Here is an 8,288-nt window from a genome sequence, read left to right on the forward strand (position 1 = left end):
TCATGTCAGACGCTGAAAGGGAATTCTCTCTGTCAGTTCATCCATTTGACATAAATAGTAGAGGAAGTAGGACTGGATTTTTTTATGTCCTCGTGGAATCTGGTCTGGTTAGAGCCCCTAGGAAGACAAAATCCTGAACTGGATTTCTTTGCCTGCCTGGAACGTACTAGGTACTTCCCCTATATAGAAAGCTGGGGCAGGAAGCTCTAAGCTTCCCTTGAAGTTGTTTACTGCCTATGTTTGCAATAACAAAAGAGTCACTAATTTTTCCGTGATTTGGTGACCTGATGATGGAGATAAGTGGAAACCTTTTCAATTACCTGGTGGTGTGTATGCCAGAGCTGACTTTGTGACTTTAGAATTCACAGCTAATTGGCTTCTTTTTGAAGTGCCACACCTGCTGCTTTGGAGGCATTGTTGACAAAAGAAGGAAAAAAGATGAACAAGGCTACTAAAAGGCCCCATAGAGATCAATGATTAACACACCCACAGAATTTCAGGGAGGCTGAATAACAGTCATTGCTTTTGCCTTATCTTTTTATACACCACTATACCTTTTGCGACACCAAAGTCAAGGGCAACACCATTTATTTGTATATAGACATCATTTTAAGTACCACATATAAAATACATCAAATTATATTTGCTTGCTCTTCTATCTTCCTTGGGAGGGCTGAAAAAGAGCTCTGTAGACCATTGTAAAGAATACCTTTCCCTCTAGAGTGTTTACACCCTTCCAGTAGCTATAGACATTTGCCATGTTTCCCCACCATTTAGCTGTCGTTTAGACAAGTCATAACTTCCTAACTTTCTAAATCTTTCCTCATTCAACTTTCCTGATCATTTCTGGAGCTCTTCTCTGAACTCCTTCCATTTTTTTTGGTCAAATGTTCTGTTTGGCACCGAAGCTTGCTGGCTGAATAAAAGATTCCAGGAACTTTCCCATTCAGGAGTGACCCTGTGAATTAATGCTGCTGTAGACGATAGTGTTTTGGGTGTGTGGGATAAACAGTAAGGATAGAGTGGAAGCTGGGAAGAACCTGTTAGTGTTTAGAGGGAGCTTAGTAGCATTTCTACATGCCCAGTGGTTATTCCATAGCCTAGGCTTTACAGTGTAAGCTGATAGCCTGCTGTGGGAACTGAGGAAGGAGCTTCCCCCCCCCTACCCATAATGGCCAGAACCCAAGTCAATAGGAGTCTTCATCTGCTTCAACAACCTTTGGATCCAGCCCAACTGACCTGGTGTATTTTGGGCCTGAAGAACTGTAATGCAAAATACTGGACCATGAGTATGTCTACACAACAATAAAAAACCCTCCAAAACAACCCTGAGTCTCAGAGCCTGGGTTTGAGCAGGCAATGCTCTGCCCCTGTTCTTAGATACCTCAGAGATTGCTCAAACACACTTTCTTTTAGAGTTCAGTTTTTATTTTATTCCAAACCCTTCTACCACCACCAGTATAATGCAACATCACAGTTTTACATCCATGCATCTTTCACCCCCTCTTTAGTAAGGCCCAGGTGGAAAAGAGATCTCCCTAGGGAAGCTTTTTCATTCTAGACTCAGTTAGCCCTGTCCTCCCCCATAATGCTGCCTTCCTGGTTTTTATCAGGTTAACCAGCTGAGGGCTAATTAGTTTATTACCTCCCCATCCTCTCCTTCTTATTATCTAATTATTCAATCAGCACTCACTGGGGGAACTAATTGAGGCTACCCTGATCAGAGGGCAAGCCCACCTGTCAGGTCTCAGCACTCTGCCACACCAGGTTAACTGACTTGGGCTCCCAGGGCTTATGCTACAAGGCTAAAAAGAGCAGTGTAGACTTGCACTTTACTGGGGCTGGGATCTGAAAGCCAGTGAGTGGGGTGGGTCTCAGAGCCCAGCTGCAGTCTGAGCATGGGAATGGCTATGCTGCAATTTTTAGCCTCAAAGAGCAAACTGGAGTCAGTTGTCCCAGGCCTGGCAACTCGTTTCTGTGGGTTTTTTTTTTCTTCAGTGTAGACTTACCATATACAGACAGCAGCATTCTTAGTCCCTGCCAGACCTTTGGAAGATGGAGGCCCAAATTCAGAAGATCTGTCCATATTTTAATAAACCCTCCTTCCAGTAATTTAATTTAAAACTAGCAGCCAGAACCCATTCCTGAAGAGATCTAAGGAAGTGCTAAGCTGGTATTGTTAAAGCAGCCACATGTTCTATACAATATTATTTTGATTAGCTGGTAAACTAAGACATTTTGCTACATGTCCTTGAGAACCAGGGTAAAAGAGAGTGGTGTTTAAATACTATTTTTTTTAAAGTGTTGACCAGCTGGGCAAGTACAGCAGCAGAAAGGAAATAAAAGAGGAAGTGGTCCAAAGAAAGAGGACTAGGTAAGGCCATGTATCCAAATATGAGTGTGTAGTCACGTTCTGTGTGAGAGGGTCTCTGAGTGTATATGCATGGGTACTGTATGTATGTCTGTGTCTCCTGAAGTGTGTGCATATGTATTGGTTTCTTGTGTGTATGTTGGTGTTTGTGGATACATGTGTGTTCATGTAAAAGCATGTCCACTGACTTTTTGTGTATGTCTGTATGAAATGTATACCTCGGTTCTCTGATCACATCCCTGTGTATACTGGAATTAAGGGTGGTACTGTCTGCATTGCTTCTGTTTGCATCTCCATGTCCATCTTGTGTAATGCAAGAGGTCAGACTAGTTGATCATGATGGTACCGTCTGGCTTTTGACTCTCTGTGTAGGTGTTGGGGTTGTACATGCAGAACAAGGCTTCCCTGTGAGTAGAGAGAGGCTTTCTTTGTCTCCACAGCCAGACTGAGCAAGAGGCAGACAGCGATGGTGGCGATTGCAAGTCCTCCCTTAGAAAACATTGCCTCTGTCTGTTTCCAATGCCTCCCACAAAGCTGATAACATAACTTTAACATGATAGGCAGGAAAAGCTGGTTAGTTTCCTTTGGGGTTGTCCTCATGACATTTAGAGAATGCAAACACCCCTATCCTTCATGCTGGTGGAGCCCTGCTCCCTGGCCCAAAAACCCTCCCTACCCTCCTTTTCTGGATCATTGTTGGCATTCTGCTTTCTTTTAAGAGGATGGAGCTTTTAGAAATAAAATCCCTTAATCCCAGGTTGTCACCTAGTGGTAACCCTGCCTTAGCTTTGAATTAATGAACACACAGAGGTCAAGTTTCTGCAGACAGGAGACCATGCGCAGGATCAGAATAATTCAGGTCACTTAGAGGTTTGAAATTAGATAGGCAGCTCGTGCAGAAGCAGGGGATGGGAAGGTGAGCCAGCCAGCTCAGCAGCATCAAATCCTTGCGGGGACCATTTAGGGAATGTGGGTAAAAAAAACAACTGTCTGGGCATTTGTTCTGCTTTGAGCAGGGGTTGGACTAGATGATCTTCTGAGGTCCCTTCCAATCCTGATATTCTATGACTGCATCTGATTGGTATACAAAGGATGGAAAAGGAAAATGGAGCAGATTTTTAAAGGTATGTAGATAGCCATATAATGGGACATTCAAAGCTCCTAGCTGCCTAATTCACATTGCAATCAATGGGAGTTAGGCACTGACATGCTTTTGAAAATTCCACTAGGCATCAAATTTTAGATGCTTAAATATCTTTAAAAATCTCACTCAATGGGCCTAATTGAATCATATTGGGCTGCAACTCTGCTACCCCCATCAAAGGCTGCAGAGAAGTCAGCAGGCGGCAGGAGAAATTGCACCATGCGAAAGAACTGTTCTTCCAGGCTCAGTTGCGTGACTGCTTCCTTTATTTGGACACTCGTCATCTGAGAACCCGCCCTGCTCTGTCGGAGCTCTGGAGAGGGAATTTTGCAGAAGAATCTGCAGAACAGCACCATAACCAAAGACACTCACTGGTCCATTTGTTAATAAGTTAATTTTCCTTTAACTTTCCATCTATATCTATCTATCTATCTATCAACCTATTGACCAGTTTCAATTCATTGTTCTTGGTTGCAACCCCTTCTCCCCCTTCTAGCACTCTAAACAATTCCCCTTTCCCCTTATGGCCTACACCTTTCATATACTGACACATAGTCATAACATGCCCCTTTGGTAGCTCTTTGTCTGAGCAATCCATATTTTATCTTGTTTCTGTTTGATAAGCATTGATTTTTTTAAAATTTTTTATTTTTGCTACAGAGCAGCAGTAGAACAAAGCAGGGGCATAGTTCAGAGGCCCCTTGGAGGAAAAGATAAGTAGCTAATAAACTGTTGTCTTTACATTGCAGGGAAACTTTCATCTCAAGGCCTATTTTGCAAACATTAATTCTCATGAAACGTGCTTTATAGCCTGCTAAACCCAAAGTTGTGAGTTCAGTCCTTGAGGGGGCTATTTAGGGCAAAAAGCTGGGGATTGGTCCTGCTTTGAGCAGGGAGTTGGACTAAAAGACTTCCTGAGGTCCCTTCTAACCCCCTGATAGTCTATGAAGAGGGCAGGGATAGGGGAAAATGTCACTTCCCCCTCTCTAACAACAGAAGAAGCTAGGGTAAGTCAGAGGGCTTCCCTATCACCATCCCAACCCCCCTGTTGTTCAGTTGGTAATGTCAATATTTTTTCTAAAGGGCTGGGAAGAAAATTCCCTGGTAAATGACTTGGAACTAAGGTTAGGGGTTTGTTACAGGAGTGGGTGGGTGAGATTCTGTGGCCTGCATTGTGCAGGAGGTCAGACTAGATGATCATAATAGTCCCTTCTGACCTTAAAGTCTGTGAGTCTATAACACTCGTAAACTAAAGCTGAGACTTGTCCAGGAGACCCATCAATTGCACAGCCAGTAAAAGCACACAGGAGTCCTGGTGCACAGTTCCATGCTCTACTCACTAGATCATATCATCAGAGGTGAAAGTAAGCCGATCCGGTCTGGTCCGGCGTCCCGGCAAGAGCCAGTATGCCGTGCTGGACCGCACCGGCTTTCGCAGTGGGGATTTAAAGGGCTCTGGGCTCCCTGCTGCAGCGGTCAGTTCAGAGCCCTTTGAATCCCACCCACAGCTCCAGTGGCCAGGCTAGGGCCGGATTTAAAGGGCTCAGAGGTCCCCCGGCTATGGGCAGCCCAGAGCCCTTTAAATCCCGCCGGCAGCTCCAGCAGCCGAAGCTGCGGTGGGGATTTAAAGGGTCCAGAGCTCCACAGCAGCCAGAGTGCCAGGCTCTTTAATTTGCCCCTGTGCCCTGGGGGCTCCCAGCCACCTCTGCAGCTGGAAGCCTTGGGTTGATTTAAAGGCCCTAGGGCTCCCAACCACAGCTGGTGCCCCAGGCCTTTAAATCTTGAGAGACCCCGCCTCTTCCAGTTGAGGCCACGCCCCCTCAGGACTACAGCAGTACCGGTAAGTCCTCTAAGTTACTTTCACCCCTGCATATTGTTCTGTGCACCAAAGCATAACCAATTTGTCAGATTTGGTACCGAAGGATGCACAAGGCTAGCAGCCAGGCTAAAGAATAGACATTGTACCACTGCGCTCCCTCCCTCCCTGGGCTTTCATTATTTGGAGGTGTCATCTACACATGGGAGGAAAACTTCTTTCCTGACTCCTGCAGTGACCCAGTGCAAGCCTGGAAAGACCTTTGGCTGCCAGTGTCATGGAGTGTGTGGGGAGACTAGGCCCTGCAGCCCGGCTTCCTGCAATTCACCATGACTCTCAGCCAGCCAGTAAAACAGAAGGTTTATTTAGACGACAGGAACACAGTCCAAGACAGGTCTCGCCAGTACAGACAACAGGACCCTCTTTAGTTAGGTCCATCTGGGGGCCCCACGGAGGCCACGGCATCGTTGGGAAGCCCAAGCCCTGCTGGGGAACCGGTCTCCATTTCCCAGCCAGCTCCAAACTGAAACTCCCTCCAGCCAATTCACTCAGCCTCCCCCCAGCTCCTCCCCCAGCCTTTGTGTCCTTTGTCCAGTTTCCTGGGCAGAGGTGTTCCCTGGCCTCCAACTCCCCTCCTGAGTTCTCATGTTACATGCTCAGGTATCCTCCCTTCCCCAAAGGCAGTCCCAGAAAAACTTCTCTGCAACCTTCCCAATACTCCCCACTCAATATTCAAATAACACATCAAGACCAGTCCCACTTTGTCACAGCCAGTAATGGGCAAGCATCTTAAGCTAACACAGGGCATTATACTAGAGCTTATAATAGAAGAAGGTATTGTTGCTGGTGGCAGATCCATTGTCATCTCTACTGCAGTTTGCAGGTGATCTTTCCTGGTCCCACAAAGGGTAAAACTCATGACTTTATGTGGAATAACAGCTCCCATTCATGGGAAATTAGCCTCCTTTATCACATGGCTTGCTCCAGACACAATCATGACATGACTTGTTTTGACGGCTGCACTCCTGCAGATGATACACTGCCAGACAGATGGTGGGTGTTTCCCTTCTTGTCTACACAAGTTATCTTTCAGGCACTTTCCTCTGACCTTTTCGGGATCAGATGTGGAAGGAGGGGGATGTGTGTATATGAAGGCACCCAAGTGCCATCACTGGCCTGTCCCACTTGGTGCTTATGGAGATGGAGGCTTAGAGAGGAAAAGTCTATGAGCCCCCACTTCTCCCTCTCTGGGTCTTTTGGCACCCATAGCAATGGATGGCACAGAATCTTGGACCAACAAACTATTTGCTGGGTAATTAGCTTTGAAACAACAGGCTCATGGTCAGACACCATGGACTCTGCACAAGTGAATTCCCTGTTAGAATTTGCTAGCTAACAACCAGTTTAATTAAGGGTATGTCTACACTACGAAATTAGGTTGATTTTATAGAAGTTGATTTTTATACAGTCAATTGCATATGTCCACACTAAGCGCATTAAGTTGGCGGAGTGCGTCCTCACTCCTGTGGCTAGCATCGACTTACGGAGCAGTGCATTGTGGGTAGCTATCCCACAGTTCCCACAGTCTCCACCCCCCTTTGGAATTCTGGGTTACACTCCCAATGCCTGATGGGGCAAAAACATTGTCGCGGGTGGTTTTGGGTACATGTCGTCAGTCACTCCTCCCTCCATGAAAGCAATGGCAAACAATCGTTTTACACCAGACACCAGAGTGATTAGAAGAGCACAGCACGGCATGCTGCACATCAGAGAGGCTTTGAAAGCCAGTTTCATGACTGGCCAGGCTTTGGTGTGACAGCTGGGTGTGTTTCTCCTTGATGCAAACCTGCCTCCTTTCTTGATTTTAATTCCCTGTAAGTCAACCACCCTCCCCCCTTCGAAATAAAGTAACTAAGCTGTGCCCTATCAGTGCAGGAGGGCTGCATGAGCTCTGAAAACATGGAATTGCAACTGCGGTTTTTTTTACTTCTAATCTGTGATAACCTCAGAGACGAAGATGATAGGGGGAGCGTAGAAACATTCTACGCTCTACGATTCTGGGGGCACTATATGGTCACCTGTGCTGCTGAGTTCGCCACGCTAAACAAACAGGAAATGAAATTCAAAGATTCCCAGATCTTTTCCTGTGTACTTGGCTAGTGCATCGGAATTCAAAGTTCTGTCCAGAGCAGTCACAACGGGGCACTCTGGGATAGCTCCTGGAGGCCAATACCATCGATTTGCATCCGCACTACCCCAAATTCAACCCAGCAAAGTCAATTTTAGCATTACTCCCCTCACCAGGGAAGAGTACAGAAATCTATTTTAAGAGCCCTTTAGGTCGACGTAACGCGGTTGGTTGTGTGGACGCATTTTAAAATTGACCTAACGCGGATAAATTCGACCTAACCCTGCAGTGTAGACCAGACCTCAGTCTCAAGTGGGGAAGGACTGGAACCTTTTTGACATACCCTGGTCTCTTTCACTTAGTGCAGAGGGTGCTGTAACTTTCCCCTACTGAAGGTAACACTGCCAACCCATAGGGAATCCTGTGAGCTACACCTAATCTATTGTTCCAATGCTTAGAAACTTAGGTCATTGTCTCCTGTTGGAAAGCAGATAGACTTGTTTGATTTTACACTGTCTTCAATAAAAGGGACCCTGTTTTACTCACAGTGCCATTGGCTGTCTATATAAAGGAACAACCGTACTAGCTCATTCATGGAAAAATAAAAGAATCCAGATCCTATAAATGGGATTTATTACCTAGGTTAGTGGTGTTAATAAAAAGATGTTTGACTTAAGAACAGTTTCATCCATTTCTCCTACCCAGTCTCCTGTCCATTACTCCCCATGTCTATTTAACTACTCTGTCCTCTCCTCATCTTTGCAGACAATCACCAAAACTCCTCCCCAAATCCTTAATCCAATTGTGGAGTTCCAACGGAAATTTGCTA

The sequence above is a fragment of the Gopherus evgoodei genome, chromosome 23, assembly GCF_007399415.2.
Source record: "Gopherus evgoodei ecotype Sinaloan lineage chromosome 23, rGopEvg1_v1.p, whole genome shotgun sequence".
Classification (NCBI taxonomy): domain Eukaryota; kingdom Metazoa; phylum Chordata; order Testudines; family Testudinidae; genus Gopherus; species Gopherus evgoodei.